Source organism: Rattus norvegicus, chromosome 19 (assembly GCF_021556685.1).
Source record: "Rattus norvegicus strain SHRSP/BbbUtx chromosome 19, alternate assembly SHRSP_T2T, whole genome shotgun sequence".
Lineage (NCBI taxonomy): Eukaryota > Metazoa > Chordata > Mammalia > Rodentia > Muridae > Rattus > Rattus norvegicus.
In genome coordinates this window covers 12,395,258-12,407,348 of record NC_141552.1, presented here as the reverse complement: position 1 = coordinate 12,407,348, position 12,091 = coordinate 12,395,258, and the positions used below count along the sequence as shown (strand labels likewise).

General features: G+C 39.7%; 1 long non-coding RNA gene across 1 annotated transcript; it reads left to right on the top strand.

Moving 5' to 3' along the window:
- The first annotated feature begins 327 nt into the window (after positions 1 to 327).
- Positions 328 to 10,329, top strand: LOC120098613 (uncharacterized). Its single transcript, XR_015644296.1, has 3 exons — positions 328 to 389; positions 5,512 to 5,660; positions 10,273 to 10,329. It is a non-coding gene; the product is annotated as an uncharacterized LOC120098613 (long non-coding RNA).
- Positions 10,330 to 12,091: the final 1,762 nt, after the last annotated feature.

Sequence of the window (12,091 nt, the reverse complement as noted above, 5' to 3'; positions counted from 1 at the left end):
CCTTGACTCTTGAATCCCCTCTAGTTAAAAAGATTGGCATTGATTAAATAACTTCTTGAATAGATGAAAGAAATATTTCATTAAAAGCCACTAAAGAGAAATGTACCTTATGAAGACAAACAAGAAAGATTAAACAAAATTCATTAAATGTTTGAGATACTTTTGCACTTTTCTGTATGGATGCTGGTATCATCCAGATTTTATTAACACATTGTGGTTGTTTGAATATGCTTGGCCCAGGGAGTGGCACTATTTTGGGTGTCTTGCTAGATGAAGTGTGTCACAATGGGGGTGGGATTGAGACCCTACTGCTAGCTTCCTGGCAAACAGTCTGCCTGGATGCTACTAGGCTACCTGCCATGATGATAATGAACTGAACCTCTAAAATTGTAAGCTACCCCCAATTAAATGTTTGCCTTTATAAGAGTTACCTTGGTCATGGTGTCTCTTCAGAGCAATAAAACCCAAGCTAAGACACGTATGGATCCATTGTTACTTGGAAATCTTTTACCCCCTATGCAGAAAATCATCTCTGTCAGTCCCAGCTTGAGTACTGAATAGCACTCCCATTTTGTTTCAGAAACCCTGATTACCTCTAGACCAAGAACGTCCACCTGCTGGACCTACTAGGTAAGGTTTAGGAGATCCCAGGTCTACAATTAGTCCCCCTGGACACTTCAGAAAGCGAGGTGCGGGCAAACAAGAGTCAACTGGAATGGAGTAGGCTGTTTTGACTCCATCTCTGAGGCTAGCAGAACTCTCTGCATTACAGAGTAGAATTAATGTCTTCTCCATCTGCTTAACATTCAGAAGCTTCACATTTTAGTGATGATTCATGAGGTGGGAAATTTGAGATTTTTAACTGCTTTGTCTTAGCTTTCTGTATTTTCATCTTTAATGGTCTCAAACTGCTCGCGGCTTCTCTCCACATCAGATGGTCCCTATGATAGTTTGGCTTTAGACCCATTCACTACAGGCAGCAGAGGAAAACCCAGTGGTTATAACTTTTGTTCTCCCTACAGAACATTCTGGCTATTTTCCCAGATGTACAATTCTGAGGAGAAAAAAAAAAAAGGAAACTTAGAAAGCAGCTTCTAGCTGCTCTTTAGCATCTCAGGGCTTACTGAAAACTTTATTGATCAAAGGTAAAGATAACTTATTGTAAATGAGCTTAGTTGGGGAGGGCAGGATCTTGTAGAGCACATGTATGTCAATAGAACCCTGCAGTACGACACACAGCCCTGATGTAGAAATTGGGAAACCATCATGAAATAAGATGACTACAAGCCAGCCTGTAAGGGTTCATGGTTCATCAAAGAATAACACCATGGACTCAAGGAGTAAGCAAAAGCAACGAGTGTTTTATTCTGCAGAACTTTAGTATTCTACCAAGACAGAGGCACCCAGGTGATCTTGACCCAATTTAAAGCACATTAAAGGAATTCCAGGGAGGGATTGGTGATTTTTTTAGCTCGGTTGGCTCTATCTCTAGGGACATTCCACAACCATTGCTGGGGGGCTGGAAACCATGGCTGGAGAAGCCTGGAAACTGTTGCTGATTCTGCCCTTGCCTCAGGCCAGGTGGTAGGGCAGCTACTGATGGTGGAACAGATTCTGAAAAGCTGTCCAAGGCCTGGAATTTTTCCATTAACTGACTTGCCTAGACTTGTTCCCAGTTCTGAAAAACAGTCCTAGTCTCCTGACCTCCCAGTTTTGTGGAGGAAAAAGTTTATTGTAGATTAGAGAGAGAGAGAGAGAGAGAGAGAGAGAGAGAGAGAAAGAGAGAGAGAGAGAGAGAGAGAGAGAGAGAGAGAGAGAGAGAGAGAGAGAGCATTGCCAGAGGCAGAAACACCTGGGAAAGTTCCAGAGTCAACAGGACCTGAGCCAAGAGCAAAAGAAAGGTGAAAAAGGGCCAGGCAACCAAATATCTAGTTTATACAGGGAAGAGCCTCTGGGTGAAGGGCAGTCTGCCACCCCGCACTCAAAAGTTCAGAGTAGAGCGCAGGTATACCAGCCACGCCCTGTGACAGATAGGAAATGAAGGACTCTGGGAGAAACCAGAGGCCACGCCCACTTTAATATGTTAAATAGGCACTTCAACCTTTTGTTTGGGGATTTGAGATTTAACAATACTTCCTTAATCACCTATCCTATGTCAGACTTTGTCTGCACCTATCCAAAAGTCTTCCCACTGAACTGAGTCCCTCAAGTGGCTCAGATCAACTTTTTTTAGGGTCTCATGCTTGGTAAAGCCCTGAAAAAGGTCACACCTCCATCCATACACTTTTATTCTGAGTAATTTGAAAGTCAAGAATCTCAGATCCAAACTTGACTTTTACTATTGTATATGTATGTTCATGTATGTGGGAGTTGCTTGTGTGTGTGTGTGTGTGTGTGTGTGTGTGTGTGTGTGTGTGTGTGAAGTCAACTGATATTTTTCATTCATTTTTATCATTGTGTATCAACTATTTATTTGCTTATTAATTTATTTACTTAATGTACAAGTCTGATGTGTAGAGAAAGCAAGTATTTTAACTGTGTATGTGGAGGTCAGTGGGCAACTTGCAGGAACTGATTTCTCTTTTCCTTTCAGGTCCTAAGCTTCTTCTTTTACTTGTTGAACCATCTCCATTCTTTTGAGACAGGTTCTCTTACTAGCCTAGGACTTACGGATTCATTCAGAAGGGGTGCACAGAACACACCTCCGGTCTCTGCCTGCCTAGCACTGGGATTATAGACACATACTACTCACACCAGTTGTTTTGTTTTGTTTTGTTTTGTTTTGTTTTTTTATCTGAGTTCTAGAGATGGAGTAAGGCACTCATGCTTGTGGGACAAGCACATTACTGAGTCATTTCTCCACTCCATTTTTATTACTAATGAAGTCTAAGACGAAATGTGTGAGTTCTAATTATAGGTAAGTGTGCCCTCCTATATTAAACCTCAGCACAGAAGAGAGGCACATTCAGACAGACATAGATGTCAGGATAGAGCTTAAATGCCCTTCAGACTAATGCCTCTTTGTCCCAGGAGTCAATTAAAAATCCCTTACTTCTTCTCAGGGAGAAACTACAAGAGCTGGGTTGAGGATTCCTTTGTTCCATTGACGTTTATAAAAGAGATAAATCACAGGGTTGGAGTGATGACTCAGAAGTTAAGAGCACTGACTGCTCTTCCAGAGGTCCTGAGTTCAATTCCCAGCAAACACATGGTGGCTCACAATGTAATGTGTTCCAACACCTTCTTCTGATGGGTCTGAAGACAGTGACAGTATATTCACATGTTTAAAATAAATAAATCTTTAAAAAGGTATCTCTTTCCCTTCCCCAGGGCAAGTGCCTGAAGAGACAGACAGGTTGTAAGTGGTCTAACTCAGCGAGCTTCTTCCCTGGGAGGAAATCCTTAGAGCAGGAAGGCAATTCCATTCATAATAATAAGGGTCGTGTTGCTATTATTCTCTAATTGTTTTATTTGTGGTTGTTGCTGCTTGTATATCTGCAATGTGGAGGGATACAAAGTCAGTCAGTTTCCACGTATGTCTGGCAAGCTCCTTTTGTGTAGCCCATTCTTGTTCTCTAAGTCACTTAAGTTTATAATTTCTTGTTTTAAAGTTGTAGTCCATTTCTTTTAATCGTGAAGGCACATATTTCCATTGATATTCTGGAGTCTTAAATTTTTGGTTATTTATTTATTTATTGACTTGTTTATTATGTTATCATAGCCACCTTTGATACTTTAATAACCCTCTACTGGTTAGTGTCCATCAACTCCCTGTCGCATGGCAGAATGCCTACACAATCCCTTATTCTATTCCTTTCTTTCCACTGCCACCTCATTTTTATTAACTATCAGTTTTTAACTTATTAATGTGTGTATTTGATGCGAGTTGGAGCACGCAAGCATAGCAATATATGTGGAGGTCAAATGACGATTTGTAGGATTGTAACTGGGTTTCTCTTCTCATCTTCAGGCAGGCTTCAGGTGCTCAGGCTTAAGTGAGAAGCATCTGTAACCGATGAGTCACCTTGATGGTCCTTTCAATTCTTTTACTCATCCTTGGTTACCTTGTATGCATAGAATGTGATGACAATCATATTATAACATATGGCTGTGTTGAATAATACCTTTAAATGATCTTTGTTGGCTATAGCTGGAAAAATAAAGAAGGCCACACACACACACAGCCAATTGCTTTCCACTCTTCTTTTCCCCTCTCCCACAGCTTTCTCTTGTTAACTCATTTCTACATTATAAACTTTCCCATTTTAATGAGTTTAATTTCCCATTTAACTCATGGTCCATGGAGAGGATTCTGAAATAGTCACAGCTTCATTTTTGCCTGGTCTGCCTTCTTCCGGCTCTCAGGTTAGCTGGGATACACAGTGAGCTCAGCTGCATGCTTTAGAAATACAGGCCTTCACCTTTATCCACAAACAATGACTCAGTTCAGTGGCATACAAACATTCTTATGTTTTTTCCCTAGATATTTTATAAGAAACTTTCCACATCTTTTTAGGTCTGAAAATAGTTATAAAGATGGAGAATATTGAGAGTGGTCAGGAAACTTGATAATTTCCCTACTCATGTTGAGAACTAATTCTTTAAAGTCCATAAACCTAATTAGCACATGCGTCTGGGCGTTTGGTTCTATGCAAATTCTCCTGGATATGTTTGCTCCTTTACAATGCACAGGTTTGCAGGTAGATATGTGATTGATAATGATGGATGATAGATATATAGATGTTTAATTTCTAAAAATTTATGGAGAATCACAATTGTTTCTTTTATGTTTTATTTTAAAAGATATTTCTTCTTTGTTTAAACATATACATCTATTAGCTTGGTGTTGTATCTTCTTTATTTTCCATTTTAAGATTTATTTTTATTACATGTGCACAAGCATTTGTCTACATATGTATTTGTGTACACATGTGTGCAGTGTCCATGAGGTCAGAAGAAGGCACCTGATCCTCTGGAACTGAAGTTACAGATGACTGTGAGCCAACATGTAGTTGCTAGGAATTTAACTCATGTCCTCTACAAGATCAACCAGTTATCTTTACCATGGTACCACCTCTCTTGCCCCTACTATTGTTACTGTATCCTGAAACTATTATTTGTTTTCTCTTTTATTAATTTGCTTTTTTATGTATTCACTTTACATCCCAATCACAGCCTCCCTCCCCACTTCTAGTCCTACCTTTGCAGACCCCTTATCCCATTACCTCCTCAGAAAAGGGGAAGCTCCCCTTGGGTACCACCCCAGCCTGGGGACTATTCTAATTTGACTTTTTAGGACATTTCAGTTAAACATCTTTTCTCAACCCTTTTTCCAATTCATGCTATATTTGTAGGAATTTCTTATCTTTATGTGGCTACTTCAATAGAAAAAAATGTATTTCTGTGCTGGTTTTATTTTTAGTCTTCTTTCCTCGAGTTCTGCCAGCTCACATTTAAACTCTATTTTTATTAACCTTATTGTTCATGACCTGGTGTATGTTTATCTTACAGTCTCAAAGGGAACATCCACAACAAAGGGGGCTATAAGAGAATGAAAGTCAGCATCATAGCTACTGTTTCCAGAGTCAACCAGTTCTGTCAGGAGCCTCGTACTACAAGGGTTGGACTTCGGAACAATGTAGTATATGATCAACTTGGGGGTAAGCTCAAGCATTTGTTACGATGTTGGTCTCTAGTGACAGAGTGAGTTTAGACACTGAAAACATCAATACATGATGCGTGCTTCCTCTTTTCGCTCACCTGGGTTCTGAAGCCAAGTCTCACACATGACTGACTGGGAAAATCTCACATCAAAAACTGGCTTCAGCTAAGGAAGCAGAGTTTCAATCTGCCAGAGGTTTAAAACAAAAAGCAGACAAGAAGAACATTAGAGGAGATGGTGAGTACTGTCAAACAATCCAAACAGACTCCAGTTCCCACTGAGCTCTCCACACTGGCACTGTGCACCATCCTTTCAGCCCTCGGGCATAACCCAAGGTCCTCTGAGCTACCTGTTACTTTATATTATATTATTATGTTGTCAAGCATGTTCATTATAATATCTGCAAGTGTTGTTAACTCCCGTTTTTGTAGGCAAGGACACTAAAGTTAAAAAAAGAAAATAGAATATGCTCAAGGTTGCCACCAATAATGACAGAATTGAGAGTTATCATCAGGGAATAACTCTAAATATTATCATCCTTCTTCTGCCTGTTAAATCAATGAACTTGGACTATGTTGCCTCAACTAAGACAAGTTCCAGCCTCTCCAGGACATGTAATATAAACAGGCTACTTAACCACAGTTTCTTGCTGAGACCCCCGAAAGTTGAATTCTACTCTGCTGTATGATCTGGTGGTCAACGCTGTGGGGTGTAGAAGTATTGTTTGATTCTTCCTCCCAGCTGCATGCTATCAGAAATAAGACTCAGACTCAAATTACATTTATAAATACACTGGCCATGTATCTAGGCGCCTCTCTGATTAGATCATTACTTAATATAGCCCATTTATTCTGATCTATATTCTGCCATATGGCTGGTTACCTGTGCTCAAGTACCATATGTCCATCTTGTCACATCCTCCCAGTCAAATCTCCTTCACCTCTCTCATTCCAAGAATTCTTTCTTTTCCAGGATGTCCCACCTTCTATTCTACTTTCCCTTATAGGCCATAGGTTTTCTTAATTAACAGGTAATTCACCCATATAATACATAAGATACTTTATCTACAATTCCCCTTTTTAGTCCAATAAAGGACTCTTTCAAATACTAATTGAATGTAATAATTATGAAAATTATTAGATAAGATATAGATTCATAATATATTTACGACTTTAGAAAACATTCTATTATTTATCCTATTTTGCTGTGTTTAAAGTTTTGTAGGTAATTCAATTTCTATACTAATTTGCATTACCAACTTAAAAACATCTTTATCTTTTTAATTAACTAATTATTTTATTCATTCATTCATTCATTCATTCATTCATTTATGCCTCCAATATTGCCCCCTCCCAGTCTCCCCTCCCAGAGTTCTTACTCACTTCCCCTTGAGTTTCACCTCTGAGAGGGTGTCAGCCCCCAAAACACATTTTCACACACACACACACACGCGCACACACACACACACACACACACACACACACACACACACACTACCCAGCATCCCCCTTTCATGGAGTATCAAATCTCTACAGGATTAGGCCCATCCTCTCCCATTGAGGCCAGACAAGACAATACTTGTTTGTCTGGGGCCTCAGACCAGTGAATGTATGGTCATTGATTGGTGACTTAGTCTCTGGGAGGTCCCTGAGGTCCAGGTTACTTGACACTGTTAGTCTTCCTATGGGCTTGGCATTCCCCTCAGTTCCTTCAATCCTTCCCCTTACTTCTCCATGGGGTCACAGACCTCAGTCCAATGCTTGGATGTAAGTATCTGCATCTATCTGAGTTAACTGCTAGTACAGCCTCTCAGAGGACAGCCATGCTAGGCTCGTGTCTGCAAGTACAACATAGCATCAGTAGTAATAATGTGAGGGTTTGCTACCCACCAATGGGGTGGATCCCACGTTGGGTCTATTACTTGTTTGTTATTCATTCAGTCTCAGTTCCAGTTTTTGTCCCTGCGTTTCTTTAAGGCAGGAACAATTTAGGGTCAAAAATCTTGAAGGAGGGTTGGTACCTGCATCTGTCCACTGGGGGCCCTGTCTATCTACTGTTGGTGGTCTCTTCAGGTTCCGTCTCCCTACTATTTTGCATTCTGGCTAAGGTTACCCATATTGAGTCCTAGGAGTCTCCCATATCCCAGGTCTCTGGGACTTTCTAGAAGTTACTTCAACCCTAACCCAACACCCTACCCCAAGCAGATGCCTATTTCCATTCATTTCCATTTGGGCTTCTCTCCTGACTCACTCCCAATCCCCATTCCTGATCCTGTCCCAATTTTCCCCTCCCCTTCCCACTCTCACACAAGTCCCTCCCTCCCTCTGCCCCTCTTGATTATTTTGTTCCCCTTTCTAAGTGGGATTGAAGCATCCACACTTGGGCCATTCTTATTAGAAACTTGAAGCAATTCCACTAAAATTAGGGACAGGACAAGGCTGACCACTCTCTCCCTATATAGTCAATATAGTACTTGAAGTTCTATCTAGAGCAGTAAGACAACAGAGGTATATCAAGGGGATACAAATTGGAAAGGAAGAAGTCAAGGTATCACTATTCCCAGATGATGTAATAGTAAACATAGATGACCCCAAAATTCTACCAGAAAACACCCACAGCCTGATAAACAACTTCAGCAAGTAACTGGATATAAAATTAACTCAAACACATCAGTAGCCTTCTTCTACACAAAGAATAAATAGGCTGAGAGAGAAATTAGAGAAACAACAACCTTCACTATAGTCACGAATAAAAATCTTGGTGTGACTCTAATCAAGTGAAAGATTTGTATAATAATAACTTCAAGTCCCTGAAGAAAGAAATCAAAGAAGACCTCAGAAGGTTGAAAGATCTCCCATGTTCCTGGATTGGCAGGATTAACATAGTAAAAATGCCCATCTTATTAAAAAGCAATCTACAAATTCAATGCAATTCCCATCAAAATTCTAACACAATTCTTCACAAATATTGGAACGAACAATTCTCAACTTCATATGGAAAAACAAAAACCTTGGATAGCCAAAACAATTCTGAACAATAAATTCTCAGGGAATCACCATCCCTGACTTGAAGCTGTACTACAGAGCAATAGTGATAAAAACTGTGTAGTATTGGTACAGAGACAGGCAGTTAGATCAATGGAATGGAATTTCAGACCCAGAAATAAATACTCCTACTGACACTTAATCTTTGACAAAGAAGCCAAAACCATACAGTGGAAAAAATGAAAGCATCTTCAACAAATGGTGCTGGTCTAACTGACAGTCTACATATGAACACATCTTTTTCCACCTAAAATATCTTCTTAAACCCTAAGCAACTCAAACTTAATTGTAAAATTATAACTATCCAGTCTTCAACTCCACCAGAAACTTGAGAAGGAAATAAATATTATCTGAGTATGTAGGAAGGACAGACAAGCACTTCCAAAATTATAGAAATGGCAGACTGCCTGGACAAATATCCAGTATTGTAAACAACCTTCAGGAGCAGAATATTTGACAGACGTTTTGTGAAGTGGAAATTATGAAGGACTTGCTTGCCCTGTATTGGCAGAGCCTGACAATCAATGTTCCTGTGTGTGCTTGTCCTTTGTGGACAGCATTCTGTCTGTAGATGAAATTAGGGCATTTCCTTTGCCTGATTGCTAGTCTGCTACAATTGAATCAACTCCTCATTGGAGGTTCATTGATGTTTATCATCATCTTTGAAGTAGAATAGGGTACTGTCAAGACCAGACATGTCTCAATGTAAAATCAGCCTTACATTATTAAAAACATCTTTAAATACCATATTCTGTGAGTCTCTGAGGTTTCTGAAGACCATCTCTCTATTCATAGTATATCTGAACAAGCAAACATTGTTACACTCCACCTATCCATTACCTGTTCAACCCAGGATATAAACTTCTCTGATAATCCCAACTAGTATCTGGAATGACTATGAGTTTGACTGTGCAATCACTAGCTTGCAGTTCTCAACCATCCCTCATTGTTTGCAATAGCAGCTATTAAAATGATTGAGACTAAACCTTATATTTCTAAGTGAGTTGTCATATATTTGTGAAGAGAATATTTAGCATTTGACTTATCAAGAGTCATTGCTTAAAGCACCTGCTTAGGGAGTACCTATTCCATCATGCCTGTGGGGAGATATATCTGGCCAGACCCTCCCACTAAAAGCCCTTCCACTATAGGCCCTCTTTATTCTACTATGCTTACAAGGGTTAGGCTGATTTTTCACACTGGCTGCTTGGTTTCTGTCTCTAGGACTCAGAAACAAAATGGAAATATGAGGTACAATCAGTCTTCAAAGGAACAGTGTGTATTTCAGACTTGTCACTTGGGAATTATAGTCGGGGCTCCCATATGCACTCTCTTTGAGGTCTCTGTCTTTGAAGCTGTACATAATTTTTAAATAATACCTTTGCACAATGGCACAATGTGTGTTGATAGAAATGATGGAAGAGGAGAAGGAGGGGTAGGAAGAGGAGGAGGAGAAGGAGGTAATGGTGGTGGTGGTGGTGGTGGTGGTGGTGGTGGTGGTGGTGGTGGTGGTGGTGGTGGTGACTTTTTCTGATTTATTTATTTTTCCTAAAACCTTTCCCATAGATATAGATTTTTCATGAATTCAAGAAGAAGAAGAAAACACCATAAGGCCTGCATGACCTAGGTTTGGAAAAAAGTACATAAAGCAAAGTTGCTTTTGAGTTGCATTGTATGGTTTATGAGAACAACTCTGGACTTAATAACTGTGGTCTGAGTACATCTGCGAGGAGAAGACAATAAACAGAATATAAATATACCCGGACATCATCTGGCATTGAATCCCAAAACACTAAAAGCAGACAGAAGCTTTAAGACAGATAATTCAATTCTCTCACTGAACACATGGACACACATAAACCTCTAATGGTGGCTTGCCCCAAGTTACTATCCTATGGCAGAGCTGACTAGAATGGGAGTCTCCTTGTTCCTATATCCAATTTCTATTTTGACCCACCTCTGCCCCCTGGCTCATCAATTAAACTTGCCAAATTGCTCTACAGTGAAAAGCAGAGTTTTGCAAAACTGACCACTGGGCTCTTAGCTAAACAGAGACATTATCCCATGACTGACAATATTTCAGTTTACTAATTTATAAAGGGGTGCCGATGATATATTTATTCCCAGGAGATTTCTATAAGGAATTAACACCTTAGTTGAGGAGCTGGCAGAGATAAATATTTCAGTAGCTATTAGAAATCATGATGGTTATTCATAAAGGAGATGATTTTTAATAATAACCTGTTATTTTATCAGTAAAGAAATAAAATGCAGAGCCATGCATCTTAAAAGGGACCAAAGGCATGCTGTGTCCATATGCCCCATATTAGAGGCTAAAGGTTTCTGACACCAAATTAGTACATTGAAGAATAATCTTCAAGGTCATGGTAGGAAGCTGTGGGCCTTGCGAGACGATTATGTCAGGAGGGTGAAATCTTCAGAAACAAGATTAGTCCCTCACAAAAGAGACTGTAAAGCTCTTTATCCCATTCCTCCACACGATATCACAATGAAAAGGCTACCATATGAAACCCAGAAGCTGGTTCCTTGCTTGATAAAAAGCATGGGAGTACCTTTCTCTTGGACTAACACTCTTAGAACTATGAAAGATAGATTTCTGCTATTTCTAAGTGTGGTGGTCTAAACGCAAAATGTTACCAATAGGCTGAATTACTGGGACACTTGGTCTCAGGCTGTTGAAAATATTCAAGGAGGTTGTGGAATCTTTAGGATGTAGAGCCTTTATGATGAAAATATGTCATTGCGGGCATATTTTTGAGAGTTTTTCGTTCCCTCTGTGTGCTCTCTCTACATTGAGATGTGCTTTCTCAGCTCGCTGATTCAGCTGCCTGCTGTCATGCCTCCTCTGGAACTGTAAATCGAACCAAACTCTTTCTTCTCTAAGTAGCCTTTGGTCATGGTAGTTTATCAGTTCAACAGAAAAGAAAACCGATACAATATGCTACTGAGCCTACAGCATTTTGTTATGGCACTCTGACCGCAATGTATGTCCCATCCAAGCGCAAGTCATTTCCTATAGGAATTGCCAGGAAAATTCAATCTAATAAAATGTGTTAGCTTCAGATACTTTAATTATCTTGGGGCTGGCTGATTAAATAATTTATTCTCCCCATCCCTCCCACCTTCTTTCCCATTTCACACTGAGTTGGCTTCACTATTAAATAAGTCCCATTCCCATGGGGACTCCTGTATCTTAGTGTGTGTCATCATTACAGATAAAAATCTCTGTATAAAACATCTATGCTTCCCTAAATATTACTGCACAAGTTGTGAAATTCCAGCTGCGTAGGTCAACTGACCTATGCAAGGTTTAAAAAAATCATTATCTACTTGACTGTATTTAGAATCAAATAATGAATATGTC